We start from the raw sequence: 17,345 nt of genomic DNA, 5'->3' as shown, positions 1-17,345 counted from the left end.
GTTATTTCTAGCACTGTAGTCATCATGTTTTCAGAATTGGATCTTTGTTCTCTGAAAGAATGGGCTTTCATACGGTGTAGGTGTGTCTTAAATCCAACTTGGTTGACTTATACTCCCTACATTTTAGGAAGCAAATCAAACCTCCCACAGATAAAGCTGCTTGTCCAATGGTTAGAGGTCGGGGGGAAACCAAAATGAATCAGTGCCCTCATTCTCCAAATAGTCTCCCTACAACACAGGACTTTCTTCAACTCTGCTTCCAAAGGAGAAAAAATAGGAAAAGGCAGAGATCAGGGAGGGAAAGGAAGAGAGAGAGAGGGAACGAACATTTAAAGAAAAAAGAAATGGAAACACAGGGTGCATTTCAAAAGCTAAAATAGTGCTGGCAGTAGAATGGATCCATCTGTTGTATCCCAAAGCTGAAGTTTTCTAACCTCAATGAAGGATAATGATGGATTGCACGAAAGGTGTCATAACATTGCTTAAGCTGATATGTAATCTGGCAGCGGGGGCTAAGATTTACTAGGATTTTAATTTATCTTTAAACAGAATGTTTGAAATAGGACAGAGATTGTGTTATAAAATGCTTTTTAAAAAATTAACTATAGCTATGTAGCTATTAAGGATTATTTTTTTAAATGAGGCGTCAGTGTATCCAAAATGGACAAACACATAAAAAACAGGAATAGCTTGGAAGAAGGTACAAATTATATAAAAACAGATAGAGTCTTACTCAAGATGCTGTTAGTAAACTTTATAGCATTTTTTAAAAATATGGATTATAATTGTATTTTTATATTATCTGTTAAGCATTTCAAAGACATTTAAAACCTCATACCTATGGTTACTTGTAAAGTTGTGTTTTTAATTTTGCATGTAATTATATTAAATACAACTTATTTCTGTTTTTGTAAAGTATTGGTTCACTGAACTTTGTCAGTAGTAAAGACTCTACTAAACAATTAGGATAAACTTTGCTAGAGGAGACTATAAGGTTAAAAGTTAGAATAGAATTTAGGTTTTAATATTGACTCTGTAACTCTAGTTGTGTTATCTAGGGACATTTAAAAAGGCTCTTTAAATTTTTGATTATTAATCTCTAAGATGTAGTACTGTGGAGCAAATTTATATTTCATGGTGTCTAACACAAAGTAGATGATTAATACCTTGTAATTTACATTATAACTGGGTTAGTCGATTTTATAAAGACCCCAATTTTTTATAATCCCTTATTGAAAGATATTTATATAAGAAATTCTAAAAATATAAAGCTTTTTAAAATAGAAACTGGTACTATTTTACTATTGAACCCAGTAAAAGAATTCTATCTTTAAGGTTAGAAACAGGGATCAGAAAACTTCTTTTTTGAAAAGGGCCAGATAATAAGTATTTTAGGCTTTGTAGGCTGTGCAGACTCTTTCATAGGACACAACTCTCTGCTGTTATGTCATGAAATCAGTCATAGATAATAGGTAAACATATGGGCATGGCTGTGTCCCAATAAAACTTTATTTACAAAAACAGGCAATGGGGCACATTTGGCCTGTGGAATTTCATTTGTCAATCTGTCAGTTTGTCAATTTGTCAGTTCAGTTGCAGACTAGATCTACTTTCCCTTCCTTTCACCCACTTTTCTTTCCAAAATTAAATTAAATTAAATTAAACAAATAAATAATCACCTGGTTTGTAGACTTTTAGAAATTGGTTCAGATTTCTGTGCCAAGATCTTCAATCTGTACATACTGATCCTTAATTAGAAACGGTAGTTTGAAATTAACCCTAGATCACTTATAGTTTGGTCAGAGAAACAAAAGTTCTAAGAGCTATGCAGAATAAGGGATTTATTGTAGGATTTGACCTCACACAGAGGGAGCTAAATCATCCGTGTGAGGCTGATGCTTCTATGTCTGATGTCTGGCTGAAGTCAGCTGAACAGCAAGTGAAGAAGGAAAGACGGGCAGGAAGTAGGAGAGAACAAAAACAAACTGAACCACGAGGACCAACTGGAACCCACACCAGCCCCTCCCTCCCTCTGGGTCTCCAATTTCAGTGATGGAAGTGACACCCAGAAGCTGGAGCTTATTTCATGGAGCTGCACCCGCTCCTGGCCTGGTGTCACAGACCCCCGCGGCAGTCATCAGGCAGGAGCTGGCCTCAGGTCCCTGTGCTGCACCCAAGACAGCCCTACTGAGCCTGCCCTGACCTTTCTAGCCTCAACATGGCTACTGCTTCACTCTTCTTTCCAAATCTCCAGCAGAGGTCTCCACCCTGAGCTGTAGTATAAATTGTCTCGTTGGATTCAACTATCTTCTGCAGAGGAATTTAGAGGACAGCGTCAGTCAGTCATGCAAGTGTAAACATGCTACCTTTAGCTTGCCTTGTAAAATAGGCTTGAGGACAAATATTGATGGAAACTACTTCCCTCCGTATGTACAGCCTGTCTATCTGAATAGCTGAGAGAACTTCAAGAAACAATGAGGTGACGTCCTCAATTAAGCTACCAGCACCAAAGCTTCTGTCTAAGATGCTCTTTGACTCACTCTTTCCTAGACTGAATCTCTTCTCACTGATATTCCCTCATGTTTTCTATTATCCTCAAAAGAATTGGCTGGAAGCCCACATCCTATATAGAGGACAGTCTTCTCTCCTCAAAGTATCAGAACCATTACCAGCGGGCAAACCTGAACATTGCTTGGACATAGAGTCGCTAGTCAGCGCATACAATTCTGAATATATCTGGCTTAAGAACATTTTAAACAAATTTTTGGTTATCTCCATGGTTTATCTTATTTGTACATAAACTTTCTGCATTGACGGTTTCCTGCTCATCCTTAGAAAGCCTCCCATGAAACACATGTCTCCTACCTGCCATCATGGAACTAGTTAATGGTCCAACACACCCAACCATGGGAGCAGTAGTAGGGAGTAAACACGTATCCCACCTAGATAACTCAAGGCGGTGGTGTTGTATCCAGCGACATAGCCGAGAGCTCTCCTGCGGTGAGGACAGCAGTGTTCATGCTGATACAAAAATGGAAACCAACCTCACTTGGGAATGTTTGGGAAGCACCCCTATCAGTTGCCGTTCCCCTACTTGACTTATACACAGCTTGAAATAGACCTTCGCCACCTGGCAGTGGCACAAACTTTTCCCCAGCTCAATGGAAGTCCTGCGAAATGTCATTAACCCCTTGCTACCCAAAGACTGCTCTTGAACCAGCAGCATAGGTGTCGCTTGGGAGCTTGCAAGTAATGTAGAGTCTCCGTGCCAGACGCAGAGCTGTCGAATCAGAATCTACATCGCAGCAAGAGCCCTCGTCATATATATGCACATGAAGGTATGAGAAGCACCGACTTAACTCTTAGAGTCTTCTCTTTAGATTAGAAATCATCATATAATACACAAATGGTCAAAGGATGGAGTGAGACGGGGAATGCTAAGTGTCTGGCACAGAACCCTGGGGCCAAAGGTGTTTCCTCTCCACAGAGAATGGAATGGAGGCACACTTTCTTGCTGTCTGACTGATCGTGCAGGCTGATGGAAGAAGTTTTGACTATTCAAGGGACTCACTAGGGAAACCATGCCCCCCTCCAAGAGGAGCAGGACCCTGCAGGAACTCGTCTCCCTTTGGGAACGAAGCGCTGAGAATGTGTACATGGACGACCTTGTGATCTCAAGAAAGCCATTCCAGTGAGACCCTCCTCCCTACAGAGGGAGTGCCCTGTGCCTGTGGCTGGGTTAGATTTGTTTAGTAAAAGTGCCACATTTGTGGATATGTTTGCTTCCCACATAATGAGGCCCTTTAAAAAAAAAAATATGTGCTCAATTTATTCATACGTAAATCCCCAGAAGGAAACTACCCTTTGGGATCCTTGTAGTTGAGGTAAGTTATAGCCAGTTTTTTAGGCATAAAGTTAAAGACAATTGGGGCAGTGGATGCAATATCAAGTCCACCAGAAACTACCCATCATCCCTTTAATCTGTAAATAGATATGGATCACCCACGATCTGTAAGATGCTTTAAAAGTTACTCTTAATACAACTGTGCTTACTGTGTGTGGGGGTTGAACGTAATGGAGGCAGGTGCCTGTGTGCCTGTAAATAGTATAAAAAAGATAAGGAAAGTGCTTTCTGTGTGCAAGACGATTTATTATGGCTGAGAAATCGCATTTATGTCACAGTAGGAAGAAGCATAGAGAAATTGGAAACTAGCCTCTCTATATTTTAATGCCAAGGATAGCTAGGTGTTCACTTGTATAGCTCACATGGATTGCAGTATGTGAACACATTGACTTTCTGTCTGCTATCAACAGACAATGTGTAGGTTTTTAATACTAACAATAATGATAAATATAAAATTATATATATAAATATATGTGCATAATATTTCAAACAAATTGTTAAACCGCATTTTTAATGAATTTGATCATTGTTTTTCCCAAATGACATCATTTGTCTTCTTTAATGTTTTCTACTTGAAAATGTCATTAAAACTGTATACTAATTATGTATCTTACACTGCCCATCTGACACTTTCATATTATGAATACATAAAGGTTTTTGGAATAGTGTTTCACTTTTATTGCCATCAGTATTTCCAGAATATGTGTATGTGTGTGTGTATATACAGAGGGTGCCAAAAAAAGTATACAAATTTTAAGAAAGGAAAAAACTGTATTAAAATTACGCTGATGGGAACCACTTTGAGCACCTCTTGTAATTGCAGAAGTCAAATGTGATTTTGTATTCATCTTTTGTTATTGGTACATATTGAGTATTACACTTTTGATACAGCTTTTTCCTTTCTTAAAATGTGTATACATTTTTGGGGCATCTCTGTATATATAATATTTAATGTAATTTCCTCTGTGTGTGTGTGTGTGTGTGTGTGTGTGTGTGTGTGTATAATTTCATATACAGAGGGTGTCAAAAAATGTATACACATTTTAAGAAAGAAAAACACAATGAAAATTGTAATACTCAATACATACCGATAGCAAAAGATGAATACAAGTCACGTTTGACTTCTGCAATTACAAGAGGTACTCAAAGTGGTTACCGTCAGCGTCCAGACACTTCTGATTACGGCGAACTACTGCTTGAGCAACATTGACCAAAGTGTCCGCTTGTATACATATTTTTGGCACCCCTGGTGTATACATATATGTGTCTATATATATGATCATTAGTGAGATATATATATGTGTGTATATATATATACATATATATGTGTATATATACATATATATATATATTCCATGAAATATTCCATGAAATATTATATTTCATGGAATATATATATATATATATATATTCCATTTCATTTATCTACATCTTTGGTGTGTATGGCATTTTTTTTTCTTATCAGATTTCAGAAATATTGCACTACTTGAAACTATACTCGGGGTACTCTTAAATGTATTTTACTTCTATTTGTCCAGATTTGATCACTATACTTTAGTGCACCGTAAACATTCTGTTTGGGTTTTATGGCTGCTGTCTGGTTCCTGAAAGTGCTAAGCTTAGCAGGATTTCACTGTGATGATCATTACTTTGAATCTGACAGATTTTATGTGTTTGAAAACAACATGGGTCGTGATAATGCACGACCTGGTTTTTTTTTTTTTTTTATAATAGAAAGGCTGGAATTTGCCTTTCTATTATTTCAGTCTCCTGGGGGCAACCCTGAATAATTCTGGACTCTCTTTCATACTCAGAGTTAGTATGGACGTGCCCAGTCTTCTTTCCTTCTGCCAAGCATCTTCATTTTCTTCAACTACTTCGTACTTTTCTGGTTTTTAGGGTTTTTCTACCCTCGCCTCTCTTTATGATCTACTCTAGTTAAATGTGTGTTAACAAACGCACATGATGTATGTTGTTTAGCATTGCATTTGGCTTTTTCTGTGTTCATCTTACAAACATTTTCTTGGCTCATATAAAACTGTTATGGTAGCTCTTTCTTGTCTTTTACTCATTTGGTTAACCTTTCTGAATATAATCTAAATATGTGGTTTTCCATTGATCGCTATTAAATTTCATTTTAGCCATTTGGCCATTTGTATCAGACCATCCAAAAGGCATCTCATGAAATATGAGTCTTTTGTGATGTTCCTTAAAAATAATTCTATGGTCAAATACATCTGTAAAATTATTTATGCTACATTGCTAGCTTGCAGATTTTCAATGACCACTAGCAGTTCTACAGTTAGGAAAACAATTTAAACTTTATTTATTTAACATTTTCCAAAGTTATTAGGTTGCTGCTAATATTTGACTAAAGTATTTTTTGAGTGATACTAGGGACATATGACAGAGCTGGTGTTCTCTGCTTAATATAGTTTGTGACTTTTTTAACTTAGTCTATTGGAACTGTTTAATTTTTATTTGATTTCCCAATAATATTAGGCGCTATTTCAAAATCTGTATAAAATGTAAGTATCTTATAGGGGTGATATTTATCTACATCCAAGTTACTGTGGAAATTGGTGAAAAGTGTTATGACAACCTATTAGAAATTTTACCTCAGCTTATTATCTACCCCATGATTGTGTGATGTTCTCTGAATATCAGTGTTCAACCAGAAATTGTTCCCCTACCTGACATATCATCCATCCTATGTTATTTTATCTTGTTCACAAAATTAGAATAAGAATAGAATATTATCCATGATCTTAAAATCAGAGTATTTCTCCAATTTTTAAAAATCTAGTGTATAGCAAAAGTCATCTCTGTTGTACTTCGTTGTGCTTTAAAATTTTTGGAACTGCAGAGTAGACAATATTTCTTATAGATATAGAATTTATTAGTAGTATCTACACTCAGTGGAGATCAGAGTAGTGACACGTTATGTTTTTGTTTTATATGTAATAACATAGTGCATGTGTTTGTTTTCCATTTTAAATAAACTCAAAACATATGCATAAGGAGCTACCGTTTTACCTGATGGGAGATTTTATTTGAAATTCTACTAGATTTTGTAGTTTTATTTGTCAAAAATCTGACAGCAGTGATGATTTCTTCAGAAGTAGAAAATAGTACAAATTGGTGCATATTGGAAGATTTTCTGTTAGGGCTTGTTAGGGTTTCCTCAGTGAAATATTTCCTTTTCTTCTTTGGAAAAAAATAAAATGAGGAGATATGAATTCCTTACTTTCATAAGTATAGAAATCTGAATTAATGTTAACTACAGCTGGAAGCTGTTCTAAGTATAATAATAAGTTTATGCAAAAATCTAAACTCTACATGACATTTCTATATTAATTATGCTGTCTGCAAAGAAAGAAATACAAATACAAACCGTTAAATATTGGAAATGTCATTAGGAGAAAGGCACAAGAGTGTCATGAGTTTATAATTTTTCACCTGTAAATATGACTTGTGCTTAGCTAATGTGATGCATTCATATTCTCTGTGAATTGTATTAAAATGCCAATAAAATGGTTATACATCTAAGTCAGTGTAAACTAAATATCTAAAGCTAAAAGTAGTTTATAACAGCTACTTCTTAATCACTCTTTGTGTCAAGCTGTTACTCTTCAGTTTATATTGCTACTTTTGGCAATATAAACAGTGTAGTGTTCTAATTCTTCATCCTGTCACTTCCTGAAGTGCTTGTATCATATTGCTGCCTACTCATATTTTCAATCCCATATGTGTTACAGACTGCAGTGACACATTGGACAAGAGTGTGAATTTGGCATTAGAGATGGATACTGTTTTTTTTTTTTTCATCTTATGAATTAATTGAAGTAGGAAAAAAACGATACTTGGTCAGAACAGAGGTATGTAACCTCTAGAGCTCACACAATGATACCACCCTAAATGTGCCCAGCCCCCACTGTGGCCGCTGAGTACCCAGTAATGGGTGGTCTTTAATGGGGTTCCGCACTGTTTCCCCGAAAATAAGACCTAGCCAGACGATCAGTTCTAATGTGTTTTTTGGAGCAAAAATTAATATAAGACCCGGTCTTATATTAGACCCAGTCTTATAGAAAAATAAGGCCGGGTCTTATATTAATTTTTGCTCCAAAAGATGCATTAGAGTTGATTGTCCAGCTAGGTCTTATTGTCGAGGAAACATGGTATGTTAAGAGTGAACACAGGCAATGTGATGGGTCTTGCATATGCTGTGTGTCTTAAAGGGCCAACGTCCATGAAAGAACTGTAGTTCCTGGTGTGTAGCGGCATATCATTTTTATTGGGACTTAATCGACTATTATCATTGGCTGCAAGTGACAAGGTAAGTTCTTTACCTCTTACAGCTTGGATTTCCTAATTTGGACAGGTTGGATGATCGCTTGCTTTTCTGTATGATGGACTCATACCTGCTAAAATAACACAATTTAAAAGATCAAATTGTGTTATTTGGACATCAAAAATGTCCGTCATTCCCCATGTTTTGTAGGACTTGTATATTAATCTTGCTTTTATTCCTATCCTGAGATTCAAAGTGTTAGGTTATTCACTTTTCACTAATGTAATGTTCTTTATACACACACACACACACACACAATTCTGTATGTTATATATCTGATTTTTTAGAAATATACATTATTAGAATATTATAAGTATATGGACATATTTTTTAAAAATAGTATCCTTTCCCTGAGGATTTAAAGCTTTAACTACCATTCGGTAAAAGAGAAGACACAAACATTAAAAGTATTCAGGTAATAGTCAAGTAGTTTTTTTCTTCTAAATATGGTGCTAAGTTAGCGATAGAAAATTACTGAAAACAAGTGTCTATAAGATAGCTGTGGACTATTATAAGTGACAGGCAGCATATCCCTTAACAGAAGGAAACAGCACAACTTAGTTACTTTTTCTTAGCCACAGTCCTTTCAATATAATTGTCTACATAATCATTAATAAATCTATTATCCTTTGAGTCTTTGTTTGAATACTGCATTTCATGGATTGCTATAATAGCTAAAACGTACAGTGTTCTTATTGTGTGTCAAACACTGTGCTAAATGCATTGTCCTTTTGACATCCGGTATGATAAAAGTTCTATGATCAAAATTCATTCTTTTAATTGATTTTGCATTCAAGCATGTTTCTATGAAAATCTGATAGGTGAGAAACATTTCAAAGTAAAACAGACGTTAAAATAGCCTTTTGTTTCCACATTTGCAAATCAAAAAGGCATAAAAGAAATCCACAAATACAACTTGGGAATTTCCTGGGAACTTATTAATATAAGCTAGCATATTGAAATGCACACGAATCAATTAGTTTACAAAAGTGTTTCTCTTTTTAAAGTTCTATCCTCTCCCAAAGGATTGTATCTTTATTATGTAGCTGGTTGTATAAAATATTTCTAAAAATTTTAAAATGCTGTATACAAAAACATTAAATACTTTCTCTACCTAATTGCTACGCAAAGTGTGCTGTTTGGACCACCAATATCAGTATTTCCTGGGAGATTATTAGAAATACAGACAGTGAGGTTCCACCCAAACCTGTGGAACCAGAATATGCATTTTTACCAAAACCCCAGCTATTCGTATGCACATTTGACAAGTTCTACCTACTTTTAAAAGTAAGTTTAAATGCTTTAAAGCATTCTATTATTTTTATAAGGTCAGAGAGAGAAAATATCAAATAGAGTGTTAATATAGACGTAACAAAGTATTACACTTTTCTTTAAATTAGTGATGTTTTTATGTTGAATTGATTTATGTTGTGCACTGGCACTTTGAAATGTCTGGAATATATTTAGAATTACATGTTACATAAGAGATTTGTAATTATTTTATGCATTGTTAAAAACAGAATGAAAGAAAAATTGAGGCAAGTTTGAGGAAAACACTCCTTTGCTGCTTAAAATTTGTTATACCACAAGGGGGTGCTAACGCTTTTGATTTGCAATACAGAAATTTTACATCTAGATAAAATTAAGTTTTCAAATAGAATGACTATGTATAATATGTAAGTTAACTCCACACAGGACAAAATTATTTAGGTTATTAAAATGGAAGCCTGGGTTGTCAATGAAATTTGTTTCATAAATTTCTTTTTATGTAAAAAAATTTCTTTTAAACTTTCTTCGTATTTCTGTTCTTTTTTTGACCTTTACAAAGTTTAAAAAAATATTTAGCATAAAAACATTGAAGAAAATATGCTGACATATGAACAGTGGCTATCTCATGAGGGTAACATTATAGCAGATTGTTCTTCTCGTCTACATGCTTTTCTGTATTTTCTATTTTATTTTCTATCACGGTCATGGGAGATTACACTTACAACCAGAAAAAAAAAAAAAAAATTAAGGAAGGATTGGAGGGAGAGCTAGGGGAGAGAGGGAAGAAGGAAGGGAAGGCGGGAGGGAGGCAAGGAGGGAGGACGGAGGGAGGTTGGATGATTAATTTTGCAATTATTTACCAAGATATTTTGTGACTAATACTCAAATTTGACTTGAAACTTAGAATGACTTAAATATATCCAGGACATAAGAAACAAAGCATTTGAAGTCTTGTGAATAGGATTAAATAAAATTTACAATGTCTGGATACCCCCTAAACTTTCCTAACTTCACGCTTTACATACTGAGGCTACAAGGAAAGTAACGTGACTTCATTTGGAGTTCCTGCTTAAATCAGTGCAAAAGTAGACATGCTTTCAATAGAAACTTCTTACTGAGTGAGAATTAATGTGTTAAGAAATGTGTTCCTCTGGCAGGATATCATGATTCTTTTAAATCAGGACGACCCCCTTGATGTGGTTGCCATACTAAATCTAGAACAAACTCAGTGACCTATACAAGTAAGTTTCTAAGAGGTTGCATTAATGTGCTACCTAATAAGTCATTTAGCCCAGGAGCTACAGCAAAATAGTAAAAGATACCTGTGATTCAGCATAGATAAAATATGACAAGTCAGCGTATGTCGATTTCCTAATTCTGATCTACAGTCTGAAGAAGAATTTAACTAGGTAGCAGGTTTTGCCTTGGTTGGCCATCATTCTGCCACTAGTATATAAAACATACTTGAATTTCACTAATATATTTGAATTTCATTCAGTTGCATTTCTAATCAACATTTGATCCATTGCTCTTTTAATTTCGGCAGCTCTCGCTTAAAGGGGAAAAAATACTATATTGTTCAAAAGTTAAAATCAAACAACTGATCGCAATTTCTAAACATGGTACTTTTACTTTGCTAATTGGAGTATTTGCCAATGTTAGTCCCCAGTTGTGTAACGCGTAAAATAATCAAACCTGTTTCTTTGTGAAGGAGCAGAACTCCTTATATGCTCAGAAGGCATAAGCTGCCCTCATTAAAAGAACCCAGCATGAGTCTTGCAAAATTGTGCCCCAAAAACTCTTTCAAAATGTCCAAATGAGAATTAAGGAGTAACATGCATTTAGGTGGTTGGTGTTCCAGACTCTGCCCCTCTGAGTTCTTCTCCCCTTAGTGTTCTGAAACTTTATTTGTTATGGCTAAAACTGTGTGCATCGTCCTGCTATCTCAGATGCAGAAACTGCCTTGCCTTGGTTCATTTTGACATGTGACACAATTCCTAAACAATTTTTGTCAAATCCTGTGCAAACAAAAATGGAAATAATTGATGACAGCAGGATTTTTGTAAAAATTCACTTTTCCAAATCACCTCCATTCTTAAAAGATGCAAATAGAAGGACTGAACAAGTATACTTAGCGTAACTTAATTTATCTTATCATAATATAAAGACACATTAGTTCCAAAGGACCTAGTACAAATTACTTTCCTAATGGCTTCTCATAAGAGTATTACAGTATAAATTCATAGTAATATAGAAACTAAAAAAAATAAAGTATAATGAATGAATGGCAAGAGTAGACATATATATAGTGAGAGAGGATTCTTCATTCCCAGAATTGTAAAGACTCTCTTGCACAAAATCCCTCCAAACCAAGAGCTTATTTGTTCTTATATAAAGAAACAGAGTATCAGAGTATTAAAGGATATTGGAAATCATCCAAGCTCTGCCTTTTAAAGTTATAAAAAGAAAGATGAAAAAGAAGAGAAAGAATAAGAGGAAGAGGGAGGGAGGGAGGGAAAAAGGAAGGGAAGAAGGGAAGAAAGGAAGGAAGGAAGGAAGGAAGGAAGGAAGGAAGGAAGGAAGGAAGGAAGGAAGGAAGAAAGGAAGGAAGGAAAGAAGGAAGGAAGGAATCCAAGGTGCTTATTTCACTTGTTAATATTTATAATCATTTATATTATGTTACATTAATGTATAATCATTAGACTTGGGATTTTATAGTAAATTCTATCAATACAGTTATAACAGTATACTTATGGCCCAGTCAGGTTGATTCAAGTTCAAAGTGTGCCTGGCTTTGACATTTAAATTGCAGAAGAGGACAGAAATCATGAGAATGTTTAAGTGGTAAAAAATGTGAATTACTAGCTTATAGCTACCAAATGTAATCAGTAAATAATAGTAATAAGCCATGAGAAGGTAGGCTTAATTACTACTGAGAAAAGGAGAAATGAAAGAACTTATGTCACATTTATTAATTTAATATAAAATATAAATTCTTCAGGGGTAGCTTTTCTCGAAGAGATGTTATTTTTCTGATGATGGTGTAGCCTACTCTCCAGGTTTCCATAATGTTGAGATCAGGAAGAAAATCTTTTTCTCCTCAATTCCCAGTGTCTAAATCTTTTTCTCCTCAATTCCCAGTGTCTGTCATGTTTAGAACCTAGTCCAGGTTCTGTACAGAAAACACGGGATTAGGTACCAACAAAATTGTTGGAAAGTATGGAAGAGCAAAAGTCAGGGTTTCAGGGTTTCTGACTTTTGCTTCTGTTGCTATGTTTCAAAGTTCCTGAAATGGCTGCTACCACCCAGAGAACAGCAGGAAGCTTCAGGAAACTATTGCCAAGTTAAAACTGTCCTACAGTCCCAAAGCTGGGAACTAGCAGTGGAGGCCAGATGTGGAGGCCCACCCCTGCAAAAATTCACATGGCTGGAGCCTGCATGTCAGGCATCCCTACTGTCAGAGGGCAGGTGTCCCTTCAGCCTCGTCTTCCAAATTTCTTGCTAGTGCATCTCATTGGCAGAACAAAATTGCATCCAGAGAATCTCAGTAAAGCAGTTCTCAGTCTTCTAACTCCTGTGAAACTGGGAAAAGCATACAAAAGGATAGGAAGGGATGCTGAGCAGAAATAGACAACAGAGAAAACATACTGGAGAACAGGGATAATTTGCAGGAAAGAATATATTAGGTACATTAAATGACTACCATGCACGAGAAACTGTAAAGGGCTTTACTTAAGTTATTTATTTAATTTAATGTATTCAACAATTTGAAATTATCATCATTTATACTGATACTTAGAGAATTTAAGTAGCTTGCTCCAGTGCACATAATAGTAAATGATAGAGTAAATATTTAATATTTGAACCCAGTTTTCTCTGAATCAGAAATTTATTCCCTATTCACTACATATTGATAACCTCAATGAATTCTTCAGATATATTTAAATTAACCATTTTTAAGTCCCCACAGTGATGTTTTTCAATGTATTAATCCAATTCATTTCTTTAAAAGCCAAATAAGTCACGTACATAAATGGTTCTCAACTAAAGTATAAATCTATACTCTTATGTTATCAACAGCTATAACACATTTTGTAGTTTGTAACTCATGATACTTAAAAAACTTAAGATTATAAATGATGCCTTTTTCAAATTAGAATACATTCAAAGTTTTTGTAAAACATCATTATTTCACTTCCATTCCAGTTTGCCTTTTTGGGAGGTAGAGATGAGATGGATATCTGGGGAGTCCTACATAACATGCTGTTATTTAACCAATCCTGCACTCATTGTGAGTGGCTTTGACTGACAACTATGAATCTTAACATATGTTACTTATGATTAAGTAAAAAAAAAATTAAGTACAAAACTTTTCAAAGAATTCTGGATACATCTATAGAAATACGTATATATCACCTATGTGAATGTGATCTGTCTTATGAGGGTAACATTTTTATCATGGAAGAAAAATGATTGAAAATTACTGATGTCGAATATTGAGGACAAGTTTTCCTAGCTGTGGATTCATAGGTGGTCACTTGGTGCTTTAATTCTTTTTCTTTTTTAACAAACGTTTATTATATGCCTGCTGTGTAATGCATTGCATAGATAGAATTAGAAAATCTGCCCCTAATTCTTAAATGGTAACTTCAGACTAATCAAACCTGCTCCATTTTGCCCCCTAAACTTACTTGAAATTGTTGTCCACAGCCTTCCATCCTGATTAAATTCTCTAGGAGAAAAAGAAGTGAGATGGAACCTGATCAAAGAATGAAGGCACACAAGAGGAGATGACAAAACAGTATTCACATGAGTATCTGTTTTCCTCAGTAGGGGGCTATTCTATCCACCAAGTGTGATATATATCTTTCTGTGGAAATTCTACTTATATGCATATAAATATACATGTCCCTATCTGCAATGTCCAATCTCTTAGGCACCAAATACACAGAAAGAGCAAATGCATCACAAAGAGAACAGCTGGGAACCATTACTCATAAGCATAGCCAGGATCAAGGTAAAAAACTCCACAGGTGGAGTGTTCTCTGACAAAGTAGTCCAGAAATCTGGAAAGAGAAACATTGTTTAAAACTTAGGTCTTAAAATAAATCATGACTGTAACTTCCTTTGGTCTTGGTTTTCTTTTCTTTTTTTTTTTTTTTTTGAACCTGGTTCTTATTGCTTAAAAATGGAATATTTGGCATGATAAAAATAATAAACATGAATTGAGTTGTGATGAGACGTAAAGGCTTCCATAAAGAACATAGAATTAGATAGAGCCCCTTTTCCTCTGTCTCTGCAGTTGATCAACATACCAACATTTTTTTTGTTTTAAAGTGGTGATGTGGAAAGAGGACTAGATGAAATAGAATTCCTGGAATCTAATGCAGGCCTGTCATTATGTAGATAGGCTTGGGAGGTTGCTTACTCTCCCTAGACCTCAAATATTAAGACGTCTGAACTAAGATCCTTTTAAATTACAAAATTCTGTCTTTGAGCTTGATGCCCAGCGTTGGGCTGCAGGCAGAAACTTGAAAGCCTGAGATGTGAACTTAGATTACCCTTAGGATGCTTACAGTTCAATTTTTTGAGCAAAATGTGGAGAAAACAGTGGTGTGGTGAATAGATTGGCAGAATAGAGAAAGCGAACTACAATGTTTAGTAGTGATGGAACAGTGGGGGAAAACTTCAAAAGGTAGGCAGGAATTTTATGGAGTGATTTGTAGATTTTATTTGCTCAAGAGAAGGATAAAAGACATTTTCAGTATATGTTTAAATGGTAATCTGGATTCTCATATTGGATAAAAGGTGTATTAGGTAAAACATTGAGACAGTTGTACAGTTGTTTGTATTTTGTTTTTCTATACGTTGAAACACTAAGTTATCGATCACAGCATAACAAATTATCCTAAATCCTAGTGGCTTAAAACTATAAACAGTTATTATTTTGCTTTTGATGGATCAGAAATTTGGGATCAGATTAGCTGGGTGCTCTTGGCTCAGGGTCTGTTATGAGGTTATAGTCAGGATGTCAGCCAGGTTTGAGGGGGGTGGTGGGGCTGGGTTAACTGCTGTCCAGGAGTCTCACTCACACGGCTGTGGACACGAGGCCTTAGTTCCTGTCACATAGACTGCTCCACAAAGCTGCTGAAGTGCCCTTGTGAGATGGTACTTACTACCCCTGAGAGTAAGCAATCCAGGAAGAAAGAAAGAAAAAGAGGCAGAGAGACAGACAGAAACAGAAGCTGCACTGTCTTTTATGAGCTAGTTTCAGAAGTAACACACTATCACTCCTGCAATATTCTGTTAGTCACTCAGTTCAACCCTGAAACGGTGTGGGAAGGGACAGAATGTGAATACCAGGAGACAGGCTCATTGGGGAGCATCTTGGAGGCCGGCTACCACAAATACTAAAACAAAATACAATGCTGAGAACTGAAGACAGATGGGATTTTAATTCTAACTCTATATACTGGGGGTGCCAAAAAAATGGATACACATTTTAATAGATGTTATCTACGCTCAAGCAGTAGTTCGCCATGATCAGAAGTGTCTGGACGCTGATGGTATCCACTCTGAGCAGCTCTTGTAATTGCAGAAGTCAAACGGGACTTGTATTCATTTTTTGTTATCGGTGTATATTGAGTATTACAATTTTAATACTTTTTCCTTTCTTAAAATGGGTATACATTTTTTGGCACCCTCTGTATATATAGGTACAAAGGAGAGGAAAGATTTTTGCAGAGGAAGACATTTAACATGCCCTTCATTATACCTTTTATTATTTGCTGTGAACAATGCAAAATATTACCAAGTCGAGCTAATCTACAGTTAAGGAATAAATGTTAAAACAGATGGAATATCATTGAAATGGGCTACAAATTCAGATATGCTGTATATTTGACCAGTTTAGGCATAAGTCCAAAAATTAAGTACTTTAAGCACTGAAAGATATAAAATATTTCTGAAAAACTACGGAAGTCTTTTTGAGCCAAGAAGCCGTAAAGTTTCTTTATTTTTACTACATCACATTAATATTTGCTATCATAGAATCTAGGTTGTTGTAGCACATCTGTTACCCTGAGAATCTTGTTTTTTTTTTTTTTCCAAAAGTTTCAGTGATGATTTATAAGGCATAAATGCAATGTGGTTTAAGTTTTTATTTGAACAACAAATATAAGATGCCTCTACCCACCTTGAGGTCAGTGGACTTCCATGATTTTGCATCATCGACTTGATATCCCCAGGAATAATTTCTTACTACGACATCTGACAATTAAGTTTGCAAGCTTGTTGCAGCGATGTTACTAACCTTTTTTGATATCAGAGGAATTATTCATTATGAATTTGTACCAACTGGACAGTTAACCAAGTTTACCTTTTGGAAGTGCTGAAAAGACTGCGGGAAAAAGTTAAACGTAAACTTTTTCGCCAACAATTCACGGCTCTTGCATTACAACAATGCACCAGCTCACGTGGCACTGTCTGAGGGAGTTTTTAGCCAGTAAACAAATAACTGTATTGGAACACCCTCCCTATTCACCTGATCTGGCCCCCAATGACTTCTTTCTTTACCTGAAGATAAAGGAAATATTGAAAGGAAGGCATTTTGATGACATTCAGGACATCAAGGGTAATATGATGACAGCTCTGATGGCCATTCCAGAAAAAGAGTTCCAAAATTTTTTGAAGGGTGGACTAGGTGCTGGCATCGGTGCATAGCTTCCCAAGGGGAGTCCTTCGAAGGTGACCGTAATGATATTCAGCAATGAGGTATGTAGCACTTTTTCTAGGATGAGTTCGCGAACTTAATTGTCTGAC

The 17,345-nt window shown here is 35.6% G+C and overlaps 1 protein-coding gene across 1 annotated transcript in view; it reads left to right on the top strand.

The window, feature by feature from the left end:
• The window catches only part of C14H8orf34 (chromosome 14 C8orf34 homolog), a 300,332-nt gene that overhangs the window by 133,699 nt on the left and 149,288 nt on the right, over positions 1–17,345 (top strand).

This window comes from Rhinolophus ferrumequinum, chromosome 14, assembly GCF_004115265.2.
Source record: "Rhinolophus ferrumequinum isolate MPI-CBG mRhiFer1 chromosome 14, mRhiFer1_v1.p, whole genome shotgun sequence".
NCBI classification, from domain to species: domain Eukaryota; kingdom Metazoa; phylum Chordata; class Mammalia; order Chiroptera; family Rhinolophidae; genus Rhinolophus; species Rhinolophus ferrumequinum.
The sequence above is the reverse complement of the archived record's forward strand: the minus strand, read 5'-3'. Positions and strand labels throughout refer to the sequence as shown.